The sequence below is a fragment of the Lissotriton helveticus genome, chromosome 7, assembly GCF_964261635.1.
Source record: "Lissotriton helveticus chromosome 7, aLisHel1.1, whole genome shotgun sequence".
Classification (NCBI taxonomy): domain Eukaryota; kingdom Metazoa; phylum Chordata; class Amphibia; order Caudata; family Salamandridae; genus Lissotriton; species Lissotriton helveticus.
The window spans coordinates 141994006-142016522 of record NC_136068.1 but is presented as its reverse complement, the minus strand read 5'-3'; the positions used below and the strand labels follow the sequence as shown (position 1 = coordinate 142016522).

Here is a 22517-nt window from a genome sequence, read left to right as displayed (position 1 = left end):
AATGGGTTAAACTCGGGCACTGCCCGTAGCATATCTTCGTAGGGTTCCGATGTGTGGGAAGGTTGCAAGTATCTAAAGAATTGGGTTTTCTAAGAGATAATTATTTTGCTAGTTGCTCAAATGCCTTAATATGGCTCGAGGCCCACACATCCCTCAGGTTAAAGATACCAAAGAGATCCTAGGAATAAAATGCTTGTAAGGCAGATATTTGTGGTAGCCATGTCCCGTGCCACAACAGAGTTTCATTAGCTAGCTTTCCCTGCCACTTAATTCATTTCACGGCAGCTGACTAACATATCAGTAGGGTTTTTGTGATAGGTGGCAAGGCATGTGAGATGGGAGCTCAATACGGTACAGTATATGTCGTACAGCTCCAGGAAGCCTAATTCCAGCCATAAGGCAGAGTATGATCTGTCATTAAAAAGACAGTCATTTACTGAGGCAAAGTGCGAGGCTCAGTAATAATTTTGTACATAGGTATTTCCTCCATACCTCTCCCACCCCCTACTTAGGTAGAGTGGACATATTTTCCAAATGGGACCTGGTGCTCACTGCTTTATAAGTGGGTAGGGGTAATGTTGTTAGTGTAGATAGTGTAGAGAAGCTAGGGAAGTGTGACCATTTTAAACAATGCCCCCTCCCTTAATAGATGGAGCAAGGCTACCCATCCCTCAATATCCCTATCTGTTTGTTGAAGCAGCGGGACGATATTGAGTTCCCATCATCTCCTTTGCACTTTTGTTTCCATCATACCACATTACCTAAAATGGTTGTCTGCTATACTCAGCTCGGTTCCATTTAACTCTGTCGGCGGTCTGCCCCGCACACAAGTAAGTGGATTTAGCCCAGTTTGCTTGGAGCCTAGAGCTTTCCTCATATACCTTCAACATTTGAATTATGTTTGAGATGGATTGAGTAGGCCTTTGGACATAGTGAAGTAGATTATAAGCATAAGGTGGCACTCTGTTTTCCGCACGACTGTTCCATTCAAAGGCCATTAGCTTGCCCACTCTGCTGGAGATTCTGTCACCATTGCATATAGGAGTGGTGTGTGGGCGCCCCAGACGCATGCCGTGAGCAATGGGGAAATGGGTTGGATAGTACTTCATTTAACCTGACTTGCGCCCAGGGGTCAGCATAGAAAATTGCAACATACCTCAGGTAGTGGGACCAAAGACTCTCATCCATAGAAGCTGACGCATAAAGAGCCAAAGGACCATGTCATATCCTTTCTCTAAATCCATTGACAGCAGAGCTGCTGGGCCATCAAGCTCACTCGAGTGCGCGATGGCCACCTGAAGGCATTGGAGACAATGCTTAGTGCTCCCATCAGCCATGAAGCCGTTTTGGCTGTTCTGTATCAGAGTGCATATCACTTTGGCCAATATAGTTGCGAGGATTTTAGCAAGAAGCTTTGTGTCAATGTTTATCGATGATATGTATCGACATGAGGTGCACTGAGTGAGGGGTTTACCAGGTTTCTGGATTACTGTGATTAGGGTACCCCTGAGGTCGCTGAGAGTGTGGCAGTGATTAACGAGTCTTTAAAGAATGCGTGGAAAAAAACAGTGAAAAACAGCAAATCATATTTCTTGAGGAATTCCGGGTGTATCTATTTGGCCTGTGGACTTTACAAGAAGGCATAGCCATGATAGCCCAGTGGATGTCTAGTTCAGCATGATCTGCCCATGACAGCGCCTTTATTTAGGTCTGATGCTATTGAACACTCTTGCTCTATTCACGGGTGTCCTGCCGATCATATAATTCTGTATAAATACCCGTAAAGGCTTCTGTAGTCCTAGTTGCATCACTGACCACTTGTCCTAACTACCTGTATTGAGCAGACCAACCTCGTCTCAGCCTCCCAGTTGTCAAGCCAATGGAATAGTTTGCCTGCTTTGTTTCCCCATTCGTATATTCTATGCTAATCGTGCAACCAAGCACAGGTGGCAGAGTTTGGCATTTTTTCCCCTCAGGGTGGTTTTTAAGTGTTTCCAGCAGCAGACGTTTTTCCTGTCTTTGTGTGACTAGGGTGCATTTCCAGCTGCCTATTCTGCGCCTCCAACTCCCCTGCCTCTCTTCACCATTCCCTATCCTTGCTTCTACGAAAAGACATTGAACACCCTCTTACAGACGTTTTAAATGCTTCCCAGGCGGATGCTTGTGAAATGACTGAGCTCTTGTTATATTGAAAATAATCCTTAATTGTATCTCTGAGCAGGTCATCTATGTGTTCGCTCTATAGCCACTAAGTGTTCAACCACCATCCTCCTCTTGGGTCACTGTTCCCCCTCCGAGACACACTTCCATAGGTGAGTGGTTCAGAATCCCATTGGAAAGATAGCACTTGAGTGATAGCAGTGTATTCCGCAGCAGGAATAAGCATATAGTAATTGAGTGAATGGGAACGGTGTGCATTGGAATAATAAGTGTATTGCGGATCTATCCCATGCCAGTGGGGACATGTGTATTTAAGACACAAGGAGACCACCCACCTGCTTAGGGACCGTGATCTGCTCGTAGAATGCTGTAGACGTCCAGTGCAGGGTTTATTACTGAGTTAAAATCGCCACCTACTATTTGTCATCCCTACTGGTGTATTCAGAGATGTGTCCAAGAGTGTCCTCTTGTAGGCCAGGGGGTAGGTATAAGTATGCAAGCTTCCACAGACACCCCTCCACTCTCCCTTTCACTATGATGTATGGAGCTAGAGTTTGTGTGTTTGATAGGGTAAAAGGGAATGTATACCGCATCAGGACAGCAACTCCTCTAGAGCCCCATGCTAACCTCAGTGGAACACCTTCATGTACTCATATCTGCTGAGAAAGTGGCGTTTGGTGCCCATAAAGGTGGTCTCCTGAAGCAGGAGACCATCGGAGTGTGATTTCTGGCTTACAGCTTAACTGTTCTTCTTTTCATTTTATTATTTAACCCTTTATTTACCAAGAGATTATTTGGAATTGGCTTATGGACATGCGGTGAGCGGCGATGTGTTTTACTACTGGGCTACTAGGCCAAACCTCCGGTATTTCCGTGGTCATGTACTTTATGGGCTTGGTGTACTTCGCGGGACCTCCATATATTGGGGTAGAGCAAGCACTTCTAACATGTCTCTCCATGCACACACGTAAATGAAAACCCATTAGATCCTTAGAGTGCAAAAACATCAACCTGCTGGACCAGAAGTGCCTTATGTCTTTAGTAGAACAAACTAAAAATAAGAATGAACATTCTGCATGGCCCCATTGGAACCCCAATCTTCCCTTTGCTCCCAACCCCCACTGCACTAACCTTCTTCCCTAGAAGCATCTGTTGCCCTGATCCCCACCACCCGAAATGTTCATGTTACAAATGCTTTAGTCTGCACCCAAAATGTATCCATCTGTATTTGATGATCACATGAGTTGATGCTACATCGTGTCCCCTCTGAGGCAGTGAACCCCAGCTGCGCAGCTCTACTTCTTGATTCAGCGTCTCCTGTTCTCCTAGAAGCAGAGCATTGTCTTATGGGTGCTTAGAGAAGCCAGAGCCCTCCATTTCATCATGGAGTAAGGGGCCGTAATGTCACCACCCTGCTTCCTATTTAGCTGAGCCACTTGTGTCTTCGTCATAGCTGTCCCATTCCTGGCTCTCATCTGGCCTCCCTCGTCATCATCAGACCCTTTTTACCTGTGGCCTCTTTTTCTCTACACCCCTGAGTTCGCAGACCCCGCTCTGGTCCCATTTGTCATTACTGTAGCATTTTCCTCTCTTCAACCAAATCCCATACAGCCTCTGAGGTATCGAAGAAGAAGGACCTGCTGCTGAAGATACACAGAGTTGAGCTGAGTAATCCAGCAGTAAAACCATGGCCCCTGTATATGCCCACTATGTTATGTTGGCAATCACTAGATGGTCGTGAACTTCAACAACATCTTGCAGTGAATAACAAAATCCCACTGCAAAGCAGCTCTGGAACCTATGAAAGGGTTAAACAGGATTTGCATGCAAGTGATAATCGAGATCACTAGGTGGCCTAAATCAGAACAGTTTAAAATTGGTATATCAAGACATTTTCAAACTGCATCACCCTCAGTTTCATTTTTACCTCTATGAAAGTGTGTTGCTGCTTTTGTACTATGCGTGTCTAGTCAGGAAACACCTTGAATTTATGATTTTCATAGGTGACCGTTCCTAGCGCGAGGGCTTTCCTCAGGATAGCAGCTCTGTAATTGTACTTGAGAAGGCGCGGAATAACAGGCAGAAGAGGTGTCCCAGGAGGGAGTTTAGTTGTCAAGGCACAATGTGCTCTTTCCTTGAGTGAGGCAGATCCCTGATTGGGAAACACGACTTTAGCCAGTCTGTTGCACTCTGCACATGTGTCCCCTGATCCCTCTGGTATACCCACTATGCTTAGGTTACTTTTCTTAGATCTGCGCTCCACATTCTCAGCATTCTCTTCCGGGTGCTAATTTACTTCTAGTAGCTTTGAAATTGTGGCCTGCATTGCATTAACCTGATTCTCTGATGCTGAAGTATTTTTCTCTGCCTCCGTCACCCTCTCTGTGTCTGCGGAAATCGTTCCGCATAGGGACGTCTTTTCGCATTTCCTCCATTTTGTCTTCTAATGACAGACTGATGCCACTGATGGCTTCGGCCAAGGATGCCAGGCTGTCTTTGTGTGCAAGCTGGTCCCCATCTGATGCTACAATTACTTTACTTTGGGGGGTCCCCTTATCTAATGCTCCATTTTTGCACCTGCGACTGGACCTTTATCTTTAATGATAATTGTCCTCTCACAGCAGTCAGTGAGTGCATTGTTCACATATCGAGTCAACCCGATGGGGTCTGTGGTGTCTGTGTGCACCTCTCTGGTGTATCCATCCGTAGTGAGTAAGGCAGCTAGTTGTCTTAGTGCTGACTTGCGTTACACCTCTTTCTGGTCGGCGGTAGGGGACAACGACACATAAACAGCTCCTGAAGTCCCCCTCCTACCTGTGTGTTCTAGATCTGCAGTTGGAGCCTGGGTCAGTCCACCAGACTCTTTTGGGGGGAGACCGAAAGGGAGGGGGGAATATTCCCCTGCCATCCATCATGAAGCTTTAAATATAAAATAAATATATTATCGCATCTCCCTTCACTCTGTGGCACCCAGACCGCATTTTCCTGTGGAGGGTGGACTCCAGCCACCGAATTAGGAGGTGTTATGTCCTCGAATCCACGTTGAGGGTATTACACCTTCACATCAAGGCATAAGTCTTGCCGAAGGACACCTGATGTCAGTAGCGGGCATTACATTTTTTTCCCTCCTCCATGGGCTCCGCGCTCACTGAGGCAGCCTGGACAAAGTCTGTGGAGGGCGATGCCCCCTCTTTTGGAACCCGTGGCTTATGTTTTAGTCAGGGCCCAGGCATGAGCAGCAAGAGGTTGATGGCATGCTTCAGTAATCTTCAAGGTGGTGCAACGGGGCACGCAGGCCTAAAATCTTTCATTTGACAGGCCGCGTTCGTGTTGTGTCAGGCCGTGCTGGGCCTTGTTGGGCGCTCCATTGGAGATCTGTGGTTTTGTCTGAAGCAGAGCCCAGGTGCAGCCGGCACAGGCGATTGGTAGGGCCCGTAAAGTACTGTCTGGCCTCTAAATTGCGAGATCTGAAAAAAGGCCCCAATAATCTAAAAGTAAGTGGGATTGGTGCATATTCAAGGCAAGCATAAAGTTGCAGGTGCTACAGCCAGAGCACAGTGTATGGGCCAGTCGGGCAAAGTAACACAGTTCAGTTGGTTGCTTAATTCACTGGTCGAAGGAAAACAAGTAGCTGCTTGTGGATTGGTTTTTTGGGCCATACTGATATGAAATGGACAAACAGACGTAGTCAACCCATGTCTTTGCTACTAACCTCAGGGAATCAATAGTTCTGCTAGGTAAAGGGGCCTTGGCAGAAGCACATATACCCTCCCAACTCCAGTGGTAGCCCCAGCCAGTGAATACATTTTCTTGACTTGGGCGCTGGTTTAATTAAAAGCGTATTCTCTGCACACCAGGCCTTCTGTTGTCTCTTCCTCCTTGTTTGTAGCAGTGTTGTCTTTTTCTCAGTCCTGTGGTATTTTCTTTGCCCGCAGTGGGAGACAGGAAAAGTTCCTGCTCTGGTCCCACCCTTCCTCTGTATAAGTCTGCATTGCACTTCTGAGTAAAAGATAAACACTGAATAAGCGAAGGGTACACCTTATATCAAATACAGTAGCATTTTGGCTACAGCCATCTTGCCACCCATATTCAAAAAGTAAACCCAAACCTTTGGAGGCAGCTAAAAAGTAAAAAATGCATTACTGTACGGTGTGCCATGGTGACCAGCAGCATGGGAACAAAGGTTCGTTCTCAGGTTGTCGATTGGGAATTCGATGACCTTGGTTCAATCAGATGTCGCTTCTTGGTCCTGGTTTCAATGGCAGAACATGATGACATAGGATGTGTGGGCTGGTCTGATAGCTCACTCTTTCTCCAAGGTGTGCCAGTTTGGCCGTGCCCACGGACACAATCTTTGTTCAGGTAATGCTTTCCTCAGGCCACAGGCAGACTTGCTAGAACTGACATGATCGATCGAAAGTGAAGTTGACACATTAACTTCACAGGGGTCTCCAACCTTTCCTGTAGTGAGAGGTACTCGTGTACCACGAAAATCATCCCAAGCTACGAATATTTTTAGAGCTTTAATACTGCCAACATCATCAAAAATTGCATTAGTGACCAACATATGCAAGATTGCCCGCAGTGATCACCTCAGTGCATCAGGCACGGTTCCCAGCATTAATGTAAAAAATGCTTTGTTAATGGGGAATACTACGTGGGCCGTACATAACAACCCAAGCTGCAATGCCCCTGGTACCAAGTTAATATTAGGAATGTCTCCCCAAATACCAGCTCTTGAGTTCGGAAAATGCACACAATTTTGTCTCAAATGCACACTTTTCAATTTTGACATACATGTATTTATTCAATCAAGCAAAAGCTTCTAATTTGTTAGGCTGGGATGTACACAAGGGAGTTACTCGGTGGTAGCTGAAAAACTACTGGTAGTTCACAAGCTACTCGTTTGAGAAAACTGCTTTAAACTGATTTCTGCAATGAGGGAGAAAGGAAAGGAGCAGCACAAGTGAGCAGGTAGGAAAAGGGGAGCCAGCAGCTCTGACTACAACCTAAGTCCTATCACTCACCCTACTTTGTTGGGGCTACTTACTTACAAGTAGGATTCCAGATCAAGAGTACGACACTTCTCATTCATCCTAGTGCTACTTATGTACACAACATGCAATCGGGGGCGTTAGTGAGCCCGTCAATACAGGCCACGAAAATAAACAGTGTGAGCCAGTAGGCTGTCTCCCGACATGGGTTCGGGTATAGAGGCCCGTACCCCTCCGCTGCAAATCAGCTGCCACACACTGGTAGTCCCATCATGGCCTGGTCACGGGGAAGGTTGTCATCCATGATGAATTTGATGTTCCCGAATTTCACAACAGAGCCTAACACTCCATTGTTTAGCAATAGCAAAAAACTTGTAGACCCCTGCCTGAGAATCCATGACAATAGTCCCTGCACCTACTGGTTGAAATGGGAAAATGTGTGCCATGTGTATGACTTTCAACCATATAATGGAAAAGGGTCCCCATGGTAGCATCTTCCTTCACATTTAGGAACATTAGAATAATCTGTGCACATTGGTGCACACAGCTATTCCGATATTCGTAAATTTAATTAAGGTATCTATTATGGAAAGCTGTGTTACAGTTAAAATCTTTCATCTTCTCCATAAGTAGAAACTGTTTTTCCCAGTAGTTGTCGATTGTATGCAGTTTAAAAAAAAAAATTCTGCTCATTTTTACATTTCGCCTACCAGATAGTGCAAGCTGTCTGGTTACGAAAGACCTGTTATGAACTTACAGTAGGTCTACAGCCTGAACATTGCATTCCATTGGTTGTCTTTATTGTCCATCTGTTTGCTTCCTGTTCAATGGTTTGCCTTCCTCCTCTTGTGTTTGTCCCTTCCCTGGATCCTATCCTCTTTTTTTAAAGTATTTTTATTACATTTTGCAAGGTACACAACAAACGGACCAGCAAGATAGCCCACAGTACATGAGTCGACAGTGAACACAAAACATAACTGTGACTTTATTATTCAGGGCTACAGTGAGATAAGATGACTTACTGTTGATCCGTACACTGGTACAATAAGATCATATTACACAGCCCAGTAGCAGTCAGGACCCTTGACATGTGCCAAACATATGAACGAAAAACAACAAGTGAGTACAATTGTAAACTAGAACACTCAACTTAGTCAGGCTCGAAATCTTATAGAATACTAGTATCAAAGTAAGCATTTAGTGGATCAGTGTGTGATTTAGAATAATGTTCAATACTTAGCGGGAAGAGTGGAGAGGGGGCCCCATAAACAATCTGCCAGCAGCACACTATCTAAAACAGTATTGAGAGGCTTGCTTACCACCACCAACTTGCTGTGTTGGTAGGAGGGCGAGGGATACCATGCGAGAAGTGAATAGATAGGAAAGAGGTGTGCATTACTAAACATCAGTTGAAACTCGACATAGCTGTCAAGCAGTTTTGTTGTTGTCCCTCATGATTCTGCTCAACTCCAAGGAGCAATTCCTCTTTGCCATTGTTTGGTTGGTTGACTTGTATCCTTCCACCGCTCACTTTTAGGGAACTATTTTTTTTCTTTTTTGTGAAGCATGAGAGTGCATGGGCTTTTCTGCTCTCTCTTTCGTGTTCTTCTCCCTCTGCCAAAACACCTGCCTCCCCATGCTCTGTGTTGCACTCTCCCTTGTGTGCTGGATGCTCGCTCTAGCTCTCTCGTGTGCTTCGCCACCGCCAACTTGCTCACCCACGTGCTCTGTGTTGCTCTCTCTTGTGTACCTGTCCCACGCCCAATATTGCCCTCTCCTTAGTTTGTTACCCGCTCTCATTTGCTTCTCCCCCGTACACTCTTCTGACACACCACCCTATGTGTTCTCTCCATTGGGTGCGTGTGGTGCGTCCTCCACCCTAGTTTAGCTCTCTGTCGTGACGGCTTTGCCTTCTCTCCTCCAGTCCATTCCTCCTTTGCCTTCAGGCCTTGCTGTCTTTTTTTTAATGTGCCATTGTACAAAAACATATTATTTTATTTTCTGACCTAAGTGACATCTGCCATCTTGGATTGGTATATTAAAAAATACGGAAGAAAAGTTGCTTCAGCGCACCTTTTTTTTTTTTTGTGCTTTTTGCGTCGCAAATTGCATTGGTAAAGCCAGTACCTCCAAAAGGCGAGACCTACATATTTTAAATCGGAATGCAGTTAGCGATGCTAGTTAGTCAAGCCACATTTCGTACCTTCGTTGCAGTCTTTTTCGGCTATGCTGCCATGTTGGCTCTTACTAATAACAGTTTCTTCTAAAAAATAAAAAATAAAACACTGCTCCTAATGCTGAAGGCCCAGTGCACTTTTTCTGCGTAATGTTAAAGGGCTTCTGGTTTCAGCCCGATTGATTTCAAACGGTATCTCCACGATTTCCTGTATCCTCTCACAACCCTCTCCTTCTCCACATGCCGCCTCTTGCCTTGCTCTCTTTCCTCACTCACCTTTTCCGTTCTCGTTTTTCCTTTCCCCTCAAATTGCAGTCCGCGCTCTTTTCTGTTCACCTCAGCACTCTCTCTCTCCCGCTCCCTCCCTCTCCACCACTCACGCCTCATCCCTTACCACATTCATCCTCCTTGTCACCTTTCTCTCTCCAGCGCTCTCCTCCCAGTTGCCCCGAGTACAGCCTGCTTTTTTACTGCACCCCCTCCCCCTCTCCTCTGAGTGAATAATTTATGGTGCATTTTGTCTTGCTGCTCTCATTATGCTCTGATGAGGGAGGGCTGAGCCCATGATGTGCCCGGGCCGGAAGTGATGGGAAGCATACGCTCTAAGACTGTCCACACAAACCGAAGACCAGACTGTACAGCTCTCCATCTTGGTGATTTCAGCGCTTCAGTGCCTGCAGTGCTTGCATGCAGTGCCGCCCGTTATTTATTCCAGCACTTCCATATGCAATATTGTCCTGCATTGCTGTACTGTAATGCGCTGCAGTGTTTTCATGCAGTGCAGCACTTCCATGCATCACCGTGGTTTACACTGTGGCCATTTTACCCCACATAAGTCTGTAGTGACTGGGCTTATTTGTAGGCCGGTAGAGGATCACACAGGAGAGGCCTATTGGCCATGGCATAGGCCATTGGCCATAAGGTCATGGCAGAGGGAATCCTTTATTTCCTTAAGAGTTACCTTGGCTTGGAGTCACAGTTATTTGGTTCCATTCTACATTAATTTTTATCTTGGAACATAAACACATTTTCAAATGGTTGTCTGTGGTCCAGTGTTCTAATATATTTTCAGAAGGTACTCTGAGAGTAGTTCAGCACACTGTGACGTCTCCAGCACGCAAGCCTCAGTAGGACATATACTTCCGGTATTGTCAACGACCTTCTGGAAAATAACAGAACAGAGTAATTGTTTATAAGCTGCTTCAGTGAGTCTAGTGCAGCTTCTGACAAACATGGAAGAGTTTTATCCAGAGACTCTCGAAAGCAACAGGAAGGAAATATGGTGCCTTCGGCAGCAGCAGAAGTTTCAGTGAAGACATAAAACATGCAAGAAAAACAGAGGCTGATGGTCTTAAGCATGCAGGAGACAGAGAACCACATCTGAAGGGGACAAAGGATGGGCTGATGGGTCTACGCGGATTAGCAGTAGCGGAAAGAACATGTGTGTGACTGTATGGAATGAGAGATATCGACCATCTAGCGTGTGTGAACACACACAGAGTTCCTTAGCTCTCTTTCACCTTCCTACTTCTAGAGGAAATCGACCACTGGACTTAGGCAAGGCTGTAGCAGGGGAATTTGGACCTACCGCTGCCATCTGCACATCCCACATACATTGACTGGCACCACTCTGGACACACTGGGCTCATTGCATGGGCCTCTTGCACGTTTTGCTAGCGGCTTGGAGCTTTGAATCCTCTTGGTGCTGACTGGTAAATATTTTAGGGCAGGGAATGCTCGAGGTTGGTGCTTGACACATTAGGCCATTGTTCATGCGAGTTGAAAGGCGTTTTGTCTGAAATTTGGAAATGTGTCAAGAGAAGGAAACAATGTCACCCATTCATGTGGAGGGTCGTATTCGAGTCACAAGCTTAGCTTAAAGTTATATGAAATGACAAAGATATTTCTTCAGTCATACGTCATCATTTCATGTCGAGCCTCCTGGTCTGTTGAGCCTTCGACACCCCCTCTTGTGACGGCAGACAAAACATGCATTGACTCATTAGTATCTGACATATCATGGGGTGTAAAGCGTGTTTGAATGGATCAGTTCTCTTTGATTCTTTGTACTCACCATCACATTGAGCTCCATGTTAGCTGCCTTCCTTCGGCTGTATTTCTTTCAGAACCCGTCATCTGCCTCTCACTAGTGATCCCTGGACAGGACAAAACGTGTCTGTGTTTGTTGACCGTCTTTGTTTTATATCAGTTATGTAATCCTTTAAACAGCACCTCATTATATATCTATTGGCTTGTAGCATTCATATTTAAATGACATTTCATTGTGACATTATTTGGGCATTTTCCTGCACACTTTAGAATAAAAAACGGGTGTTTCCAGTAAGAATTTGTAGATGCATAACATCTTCCCTCTTACTGATTGTGGGAGGAAGGCCATCACTGAAAAATAAGGTGTGGTATGGGTGGGTTTTCACGGGACATGCCTTCTTTCTGCTTCATAATTGTCTACAACAGAGAGCCCATGGCTTTGACTATGAGAACTGTGATTCAGCAATATCTTCTAAATGATTACAAATAAAAAAAATTATCTCGTATTGACTTTCGCTTTACAAATATATAATACAAATGGTTTGGCTAGAGTGCTACTCTTGTATAATTTACAAACTGCCTGGTCCGTGCTGTTTCCAAAGCAAGACAGAACAGCAGTCAATGGCAGGAGATTTTTTGAGAGTCACCTAAGGGTATTAGGAGGAGTCATATTGGGTCTTCTAGACCAGGGCACTCGCATATACAAGTCCTTTTGTGATTTGATGGCCATCTACGACAAAGTTCAGACCATGGTAAGCAAAGCTCGGACCTTCATAAATTGAAAAAAGCACACTAAACCAAAAATAGTAAGAAAGCTTTTGAAATCTCAAAAGCATTTTATCTTGGGACCTCTAATTCCATCTCTCGCTCTCCAGCTAGACACACCTCTCTGCTCTCCACTTTTTTGCTGTCTCTTTCCTCCTTCTAGATTGGTGGCACTGTGTTGAAAGGTTCTTTGGATATGTAGGTGCTTTATAAATGGTGCTATGAAGTGACCTAAGGTCAGGAATGAGACTTGCAATGCGGGAAACATCAGCTTCATAAAGGCCCACGCTACTTAAATTTGAAGTGACGCTACCTGACTTTGACGAGGATTGTCGTTACTGGAATTCTACTATTCGGGACATTGTTTCCATTAAAAAGAAAGAGAGAAAAAAGACATTTATCTAAACTACTTGAAATATCAAACGATGGGGAAGCGTGCAAATTGACTCGAATGGAAATTACCCAATTCTAATACATGAGGAACTGTCATACCAGACTTCTTTTTATACTTAGCATAAGCCCTGAAGAAGTCCCTGGATGGGACGAAACGCGTTGGCGGTTTCAAAAGTTTTTATGATGAAAAATAAAGGATGAACTGGAACATAACATTGACTCATCATTAAAATAATTCTGCATCTTTTGATTATTCAAATTGCTATATTGTGTGTACAAAGTGTGCTGGGCTATCTTATTTGTTTAAATTTGAAGTGAGCCTGTTGGCTCTATAGATCAGCTCCAGAAGAAAGAAGAGCTCACTATTTCAGTTAAAGGGATCAGACATCAGTCATATTGGTCTCAATGAGCAGAAACTAAAAATAGGTTTTGTAATCCTATGAGATGGGAGAAACCTAAGGATGTTGACATTCGTAACACTAAACTTGATTGGCCGATATTGAGGCAAAAGTGAGAAACATGGTGCAGACTCAATGGGCTGATGACATGCTCAAGCAATGGATATGTTATTTCTCTTCTAACTGAAGCAAACAATAAGAAAGTGTAATGCTATAGCTTAAACTTGGAGCTGAATTACTGTAGGCGTCAAGACCCAAAATTGATAGGCTCCAAAGGTTTGTTGCATTATTGTCAGTGGACTCAGTTGAAGACCAAGGTTTGAATTTCATCTTACAAGAAAGATGCAGACTAACCAGATTGGAGATGAGATTTGTGTTCTACTTCAACCAAGCCTCTTACAAATGTATGGGCCCAGCTTAACAGGGTGAAGATGTGATTTTGAAGTGCCTCAGAGAATCCCAGTTGTAGACCACGCTTTTATCTTAAGAGTTTTGCAGTTAGTGAGTAGAAATTGAATTTGTTTAGTCTTAATGATTTGACGAGAGGAAAAGTAGGTCACTTCATTTGAGCTCCAGTGGCTTTCATCAAGAAGTCTGAAATTGTGTCCAATTTCAACTTGGTTTTTAGACTAAAAGTATTGCAGTTTGAGCCCTTTCCAACTCGGAGACCACATTTGCAAAGATTGATGAATCTCTGATATCTTCCTAATCATTAATCTTAGACTAGCAGCAACAAGGGTCTTAGAAAAAGTGAAAGATCAGCATAAAATTGTGCCGAAGGCGGATTATGGAAGCAATGTAAGACTCTCAGCCATTTTGGTAACCACAAAGAGGTAGTTCAGTATCATGGGAGCTGCACGTGAATAGGCTGTACTCTCCACTTCCCACAGTGCAAGGCCCTTTTGCTTGGGTCTTTGGATCTCAGTGTATTCTCCTAGTTGAAACAGAGAAGAGTCATTATTGCAAGGGCCCACAGCCCAAACCATATAATGAAATATACATATGTATGTGCAGTTTGTATAGTGTGAACCTAACTGAAGAGGCTGCAGAGTGCTTTACAGAATGTAACACAAGCAATAGACATTGAATGATAGAGATTGCTGGTTATTAGACTGTTACTGCATTGTGATGTAGTGTTTTGTAAAGAGATGTGCCTTCAACTCTTTCCTAAACTGAAGCTGCATTGTGGGTCTTACTTATGGGTCAAGGGATGTTGTTCCAGATCCAGAGCAAATAAGCCTGAGTTCTGGTCAGGAGGGCTTTATATAGGGTGCAGCTGGATTTGAAGCTGGTGCAGGCTGGCAGCCAATGGAATTCCATCAGGATCGGGGTGATGTGAACATATTTCTTCTGGCCTTGAATGAGATGTACTGCGGCACTCCACAACACTCTACTCCACTCTAAGCCATTCTGCTCCACTCCACTTTACGCCACTCCACCCCACTCTACTCCACTCTACGCCAGTGGTGTCTGGCATGGCTCTTGGGTGGGGGGAGGCGGGCACGGGATAGTACGTGAGTGACACAGAAAGGTGGGGGGAATCGCTATGGAGGGAGTGAGCAACATAAAAAAAATGTAATCCCTTACCTTGCCGCTGCCGGGTACCGCGTCTCTGCTTCTGCTCTCCTGCCTTCGACTTCAGGAACAGGCAGCCAGGATCCCTCCCCTAAGCCAATCACAACACTGCAATGCAGTGTTGTGATTGGTCTGTGTGCCGTGACAAGGCACTCAGCGAGGGGCTGGAGGGTTGTGCATGTTCTCCATGCATCCTGCATGGAGAACGGGGAAAGTGCACATGACTGGTTTGGGTGACCCGAGAGGGCCGACCAAACAGTCATTGCGCTGTTATGAGTGGGCAAACCACTTGTCCACTGCCTTGCTCGAGAGCAGAGCACACCCGCCTGCTCGCAATGCCCGTTTATGCATCTTGCACTTCTTGAAAGCAGTGGGGTGACACTCCTCCGCCATATTGGAGGAGCTGCCACTGATCTATGCCACTCCATTACACTCTACGACCCTTTACTCTACCACACTCTACTTCACAACCATCCACGACACTATGAAACTCTGTGCTAATCTACTCCACTCGATTCTATAACACTCTACGCCACTCTGCTCCACTCTATGCAACTCCACCCTTACACTCTACTCCACTCTACGCTACTCCACAACACTCTATGCCAATCTACACCACTCTTCTCTGTGCCACTAACATTTAGCCATGCTGAACACAGCAGCCACGCTCAAGTACAACATAGCTAAAACACATTGGCAACTTTATTCCCCATAAGTTGGCAGGGTATGCTCAGACGTGAGTCCCTTGCTCACTTTGCCACTGGATTCAAGCAAGCCGGGCTGAAGACGGCTGAAATGCCAGAAACCGGTCCTCGGAAGCTTGTTTCCGGTCCAGGGAAGGCCTGGCTTGGCAGTTCAGGCTGGACTGTTCCCATGAGGCACTGGGTCAGACTGATTTGCATATGGCCATGTCTGAACTGGGGTGGCAGAGTGGGCTAAAGAACGGTGATGGATTAAACCCAGATCTGTTGACTGGGTGTGAGTGTTTGATTTGTTCAGATGCCCCGTCCATCACCACCTCCTTTTGTACAACTTTGTTAGGTAATAGAGCCTTCCCTCACACGGTTGTTGTTCCATAGCACTTTGAAGCAGCCTGCAGTGTCATAAAAGCCATACAATCTGCTGTACCATGACATGACAAGTTGTAGCAGTGAGTCCTTCGACATGCATTGTTTGGTCGCAGCACATTCAGACAGCACCATGGAAACGGACAGTGGTTTTCCTCTAGTAATAACGGTATGTCTGTCAAGCATTGCCATCTCCTTAACATCAGTTCAGAACCAACATCTGCGTCTTGTTCAGCTTAAGCCACTTCTGTTCAGTAATACTGGCCTCTGTTGAGCTGTTTGCGGCGGTCACGCACGTTTACGGTAGGTCAACGGTGAAGGTGACGCTTCCAGTTTGTCTTTAGATGAGTGACAGAGATCATTTGTTGAGCGCGCACAGTAGACGCTGCCTATTGGTAAATCACCTTGTGACGTCAATGCTGCCTCTGTCTAAAGGTAACGCGTTTTAGGAACCCTATGCTGAAGGGCTACCAGGCCTCAGTGGCGACTCGTGCACCCCAGGAATCCCAGCACGAAAAACACAGCTCTGCACGATCCCTTAGGGTGTGCGAGTGGCCATTGAGGCTTGGTTGCCACTGTCAGTGGTCACACCCTATCTAGTGCACTAGTAGGATCTCCATTTAATGCACGAGGTTGGAGAATGCGTGTCACTCCTGTCTGAACCGGAGGGTGTCACCTGAAGCACGGGGCAGGCATTGCATTGATATGAGGTGCATGAGAATTGAAGTAACCGCTTGTCCGAGGCTATGACATGTTAGTTACAACTGTAGGGTGTTTGCTTCAGGAGCTCCAGACATTTGTTTCCACGCTCACGCTCTAGGCATTGACAGTTACAGCCGCTCAGCAAAGCTTCGTGATGCCTTTGTCTGGTGGAGCGCGGAGCGTAGATGATTTAAAAGGTGGCTGAGACATGCAGGATGAAAGAGGAGTGTCACTGTAGAATGCTGGAGATGAGAGAGACTGCCAGCCTAAGATCCAGGAGACGAGAGAGACTTGTCAGTGTGGCGTGCAGGATACGAGAGAGACTGTCAGTGTGGAGTGCAGGAATGAGAGAGACCGTCAGTGTGGAGTGCAGGAATGAGAGAGACCGTCAGTGTGGCGTGCAGGATACGAGAGAGACTGTCAGTGTGGAGTGCAGGAATGAGAGAGACCGTCAGTGTGGAGTGCAGGAATGAGAGAGACCGTCAGTGTGGAGTGCAGGAATGAGAGAGACCGTCAGTGTGGAGTGCAGGGGACGGAAGAGATTGTAATTGCGGGGTGTACGAGGCGAGGGAGACTCATGTAGGATGCAGCAAATGAAAGAGACTGTCAGTGGCGTGCAGGATACGACAGAGACTGTCAGTGTGGGATGCAGGAGATAGAGACGCTGGATACGAGAGACTGTCATGAGGCGGGAGAGACTGTCATTGTGGGAAGCCGGAGTTGAAATAGACTCAGCGTGGGACGCCTGGGATAGGACAGACTGTCGCTGTGGGATGCAGAAGATGAGAGGCAGTGTGAGCGCAGGTGTGTGGGTAGGAAAGGACGGCGTGTACGTTATGAGTGCGGGCACGGTTTCTGTGGGGTGAGAGGGAGAGGAGGGCTGCTGGTTTGGGAGGGGGGTCTGTTGGAAGAGGGGGGTCGCCGTGGGAGGCACTGATGACGTAGTACTGAGGGAGAGAGTCAGTGTGAGCACCGAGTGGTCGTCGGAGGTGTGAGGGTGCAGGCCGCGGTGCCCGTGACATTGTGAGGGAGGGCACGAAGCCGGATTTGACGGACAGCTGAGGTGATCTTCCATTGGCCTGCGGGGCGGCCGCAGATTGGTCAAGCGGAAGGGGAGCCGCTGTGTTGCTGTGGAGATGCCAGGGTTACCGCCGGCGCGGAGGGCAGCTCCCGCTGCTGCCGGGGCTCCATGACAAATACCTCTCCTCAATCCTTGCGAGAGGCAGCGCTGCGCAAGGCCCGCTCTCCCTCTGGGAGCCCCTTCCGGGCGGCACTGGAGGAACAGTGGGAGATGGAAACGGGCGTGGAAGGGATGGCGCGAGAGCTGGGGAGGAGACAGGAAATAGGGCAAGAAGGGCAACAGAACTGCTGATGACGAGTAGGTAAGCTATAAAATGAAGAAGGGCGAGAGGTGTTCAGAAAGGTGCAGCTGGAAGGGAAAGGGTGCAGACTGCAAAGGAGAGTCAGGGAGGCGGAGGAGACGAGAGCTGTGTCATCTTTCATCACCTTTCTGCACTCCCATCTGTTCACTTTGAAAGGGTTATTCCAACCCTTCATAGTTTAATTTCGGTCAAACCCTGGCGACCCCTCAACACAGACAGGAAAGAGGCATAGATAGATGGATAAATAGATCAATAGATAGATAGATAGACAGACAGACAGGCAGGCAGACAGACAGACAGATAGATAGGTGAGTAAGGTGTGACCCCACTGCTAGATATAGTCCAGAGGACGTCTGCAGTCACAGAACTGCAGGCAGGGAGCAGAAGCTAGAAGTCACTCAAACGATTAAGTTACAGTATGTTCGGATTGTCAGTTTAAGGAGAGGCGCCTTGCGAGTTCTGGCACACCCCAGTTTCAAGTTGGACCATTCCAAGCAAAACACATTAACACCCAAGCTTCCTCCAATGTGGTCACTAAGGGCCAGATTGGAAACCAAAACCTCGAACATGAATTAAAAACATGCTTCCCACTGACCAACCTTTTCTAATACATCTATGATCCTAAGATGCACACGAAAATGTTATTTCATGTTGTTAAAACGATTTAAAAACAGTTTTAAAAGCAATTCGAGCAATTCTGACAGAATTTTCTTGTTAAACTTGGGATCCATAGATGTGTTAGAAAAGTTTGCACTGTGGGAAGCATGTTTTTAATTTACATGTGTGATTTTAAGTATGTATAACATATAATGGACATTAAAAAATAAATGCGGAAAAATCTTTACACATAGTTAGACATTGATTATTAATCTCAATTTAAATGTATAAGTCTTCTCATTGAATAAATAATTGCTTAGTGCGTTCTCATAGTTTCTTGGTAAGCAAACTTGAATCCTACTTTGGCGGGGTAGTGCAAAAGGTAGTAATTTCTTAGAGTCACTAGAATAGGCATATCAGGCCATGGTTGGGTCACGGTAGCCTATCCTCCTCTGAAAGCAGCCCCAAGCCGGCAGCCCACATGAGAAATGGCAGAATGGCCAGACTCGCCAAGTGCTGGTTACAACTCAGGTGGTGGGTTTTGAGCCTGGCCATCACTGTGGCATATTGTCTTGTTCTTTGGTATAAAAGAGTACAGTTGCAGACAGAATATAAACAAAAAAAATAATAATTCTAAAAACAGTAATTTATTGCAAAAATGATATTAGAATTAGTTTAATATAAGTTAGATAAATAATTTGTAGCTCAGAATGTAATCACCTGTAGTGCAAAAAAATAGACATGTTGCCATACATGTCTCATTTCTTTGTGTGAGTGTTCATTTAATAAAAACAGATCAGAAGGACAAATAGCTAGTTCTTGTGTCCATTGTTTAAACTGGACCTGCCTTTCACCGTTGGTGCTGGCAGTATTAATTTGTTACTTATGAGCAGATGCGCCATTTGGTTTTTATAGGTGACTAGCGTCATCCCAAATCAACTGTAATAAGGAAAGCAGAGACTTCTTTTACAAGGATAAGAGGCTCATATGTTGTATACATGGCATACAATACTCCATGCCATACACAATAAGGACATTGCAAGTCACAGAGAAGTTCCTTGACCATATAGAGGAAAAATCGAGAAGTCTTGTGACAGTATAGAGGTATGAGGTGGGAGACCTAGTTCCTTTATAAGGTTGTGGAGCTTCGAGTTGACTTGAAATATCTACATAATGTACAGCAGGAGCACTTTATTCCTTATAATGCATGGTTACATCTTCACCCTTCCACAAACAGCTTAAAGTATGTTGCTCTTTTATATGAAAGAGATAGGACGTTTGCATATGTGAAGAATAAAAGTAGAATCAGTTGAGCAAAATTAAACACACCAAAAGGCAGTCAGATAGTTGTTGCAATTTAAAAAAGTTGTAGATCCGTGTGTGGAAATATATATTTATTTGATCCTATAATTACCTAAAGCGTGCAAAAAATAAACATGTTATAAATACCTACCATCTGCTGACCACAGCTCATTTAGAAAAAACAAGTTATCTGAGGAAGGAAACATCAGGTTTAATTTTTATTGTTTAAACTGCAGCTTTAATTATCCTCTTTTTCTTGCCTTTTCCCTTGGCTGTTGGCTTTGCTAAGAGGCATTGTGACATCACAACTCAGTTGTTGTAACTTATTACAGTTAAGCAACTACAGTTTTTTTTTTATTACAGGCGACTAGAGATGTCAGAAGGTGCCTGTAATGAGAACATTTGTATCAAGCTTTTATACAGGGATTGCAGGCTCCCATGTAGTGTGTTATTACTTAAGTTGGTTGCCTGTTGAAAAATCAATGAACAGCTCTAATAAGAGTCCAAAGCTTTGTTGTGTATCGTTCAAAGTGCCTCTCTGCATGATGTCAGTTACCGTTGTCTCTGTATTTTTAGGACAAAATCTGCGTCCTTTCTTAATAACATAGAAGCATACAAGTACCGTGACTGATCAAGGCAATCGTTTTAGTCTTTATATCTGAACATCATTGCTTTGGAATACCTAAGTGACATAGCCTCAAGAGTATATGAGTGATGTAGGCTCAAGTGTCTTAAGTGACGTAGGTGGAGAGACATTTGAAAAACACAGTTTAGAAACAAGATACTGCTCTAGGCTTCGAGTACAAGAATGCCACATGTATAGAGTACCGAATTAGAGTGGACTCAGTCTACAATAAAGTTGTATGAGTATCGTGACTTGCAGCATTGTGCCAATAGTGGTAATTTGTGAAGTTGTCTTTGTGGATCATGATGCAATGACCACAGAGGATAGACTAGAATTTGCCCTTGCTTTCTAGTAGATGCACTCTGTAACAGCATGAGATGTAGATATGGCATGAATTTGGGAGGATACATGGGCTGTGGCCCAATACAAATTCAACGTACTCAGATAAAGAACTGTGGCCCGAGTGATTGTGACTCAAAATGTGGGCTTATTTGACCTTATTGGAAGAAAGTTCAGTGCATAATTACGGTTGCTTCGTTTGATGTGAGTGAAGGGTCATTATTTCAGTGTTACAAATGGGGGTGGGGTCGCACACTACTCACACACCAGCGGGATCGCCCCTAAGGACTGTGGTAAGTGTAGTTCGTGTTCCGCGATGCATCTTCTTTCGATTCTCTGCTATCTTCGCTATCTTCGCCATCCCTGGACACGTGTTTCGGGGTATTTACCCCTCATCAGCAGGGATTAGGCCGTGTTCTGGGGTTGCCGGTAGCTGCCAAATATTGCCAGGTTTAGTACCACTCATTATTTCAGTGATTGTAAATGATATAGCATTTGTCGATGAGTGTAATGGCTTTAGTGAATGCAAACGCTTTGTCCTTATTGAGTGTGGGTGCAGATCTTTGTGAGTTCGGGGTCTTTGGATTGGGATAAAAGTCCATTATATATGAGCGCCGCCGTTCAATAGGTTTGCCTTTCGTAAGTCCTTTTGCGTAAAGTGGTTGTGAGTGCCATAGCCTTTGCCAAGTAGTGTCATGTCCTTCGTGCTTGCATGTGCTATTTAATAACTTTAGGAACAGTGTGTTTCTTCTGTGTGAATCCAGTGGTCTAAGTGGATGCAAGTGAAGTGGTCTGTGTAAATGTGAGTAAATACGAGTGGCATATGGATATAAATAATGTGGTATGTGAGCACAATGGCCTCTGTGGTTGTAGGTGCCCTTCAATAAATGATTTCTGATAGATACATCTGCCGTGTGTATATGTTTGTTGGTATATAATATATATAAATGATGTCTCGAACCTCAGATGATGGGATTAGCTTGGCCTCAAAGCATATACGATCTGTGGCATTAGAGAACGTGATTGATGTGACCCTATGGTCATGGATGTTACCCAGGAAGAGAAAGGGGAAGATCCCATTTAAAACATGACAAATCAGGTACATGAGAGAACACAAGGTGACATTATGTAGTCACGTGGTTCTGTCCTGAAATAGAAAAATCCTGGGACAGATCGTCTGAATGGTCTGTGAGAAAGAGAGTTTTGTCCAAAGAAAGAAGTGGAGCGTTGGAGCTGGAGAAAGTGAACACATATCAGGAGGTGCCTAAGTGAACCATGTATCCATGAGAGAATTGCTCTATAGATAGATATGGACACTTGCCAAGGGGCAGTAATGCTATTTGATAGACCTATAAAAAGTAAACAGAACAGAAAATGAACCTAAGGCCAGAGGGAGAAAGAATATCAGGACGGCAACAACTGGGACAGGGACATGGCAGGAAGGAAGTCCCTGCACTCAAGAACAATTAACAGACAGTGCAGGAACAGCGAGGAGACAGAAGCGGGAGCATGATTGTGTGACAGTTTTATGAGACTTCCAAAACAGGAATCAGATAAAACAATGAAAATCTTAGTTTATGAGCAATAAAGAAAATAGACAGTGGCAACAGACACCCTTTTTGAAGGCACCAAATCAGGTGAGTAAAGGCCAAGAAGGATTTCTCTTCTTCATTAAAAAAAGAAGCATTAAAAAAGATGTGTTGGTGTGATGAGCTTAAAATAAAGTGATAGTTGAAGGGACAGGGGGCCTTGGTGGATACCACCTCTGTAGCATTGCTCAGCTTTTAAGATACATTTTATGTCGCTTCAGTTGGTATTGTGAGTTTTCCAGTATTGGATCTTCCATAGATTCACATGCTTGAATCATTCCCCGTCATCGAAGTGGGAGTCCCATGATACATTAATAAAGCAGTATGTATCATTATCATTGACTATAATGGCAGTGAACAATCACTATAATAGCCTATTTTTGCCCTTTGTAAAAAAAACAATT

General features: G+C 44.9%; 1 protein-coding gene across 5 annotated transcripts in view; it reads left to right on the top strand.

The window, feature by feature from the left end:
* NOL4L (nucleolar protein 4 like) overlaps positions 1-22517 on the top strand; it is a 412363-nt gene that overhangs the window by 312104 nt on the left and 77742 nt on the right. The gene's annotated exons all lie outside the window — the stretch shown is intronic.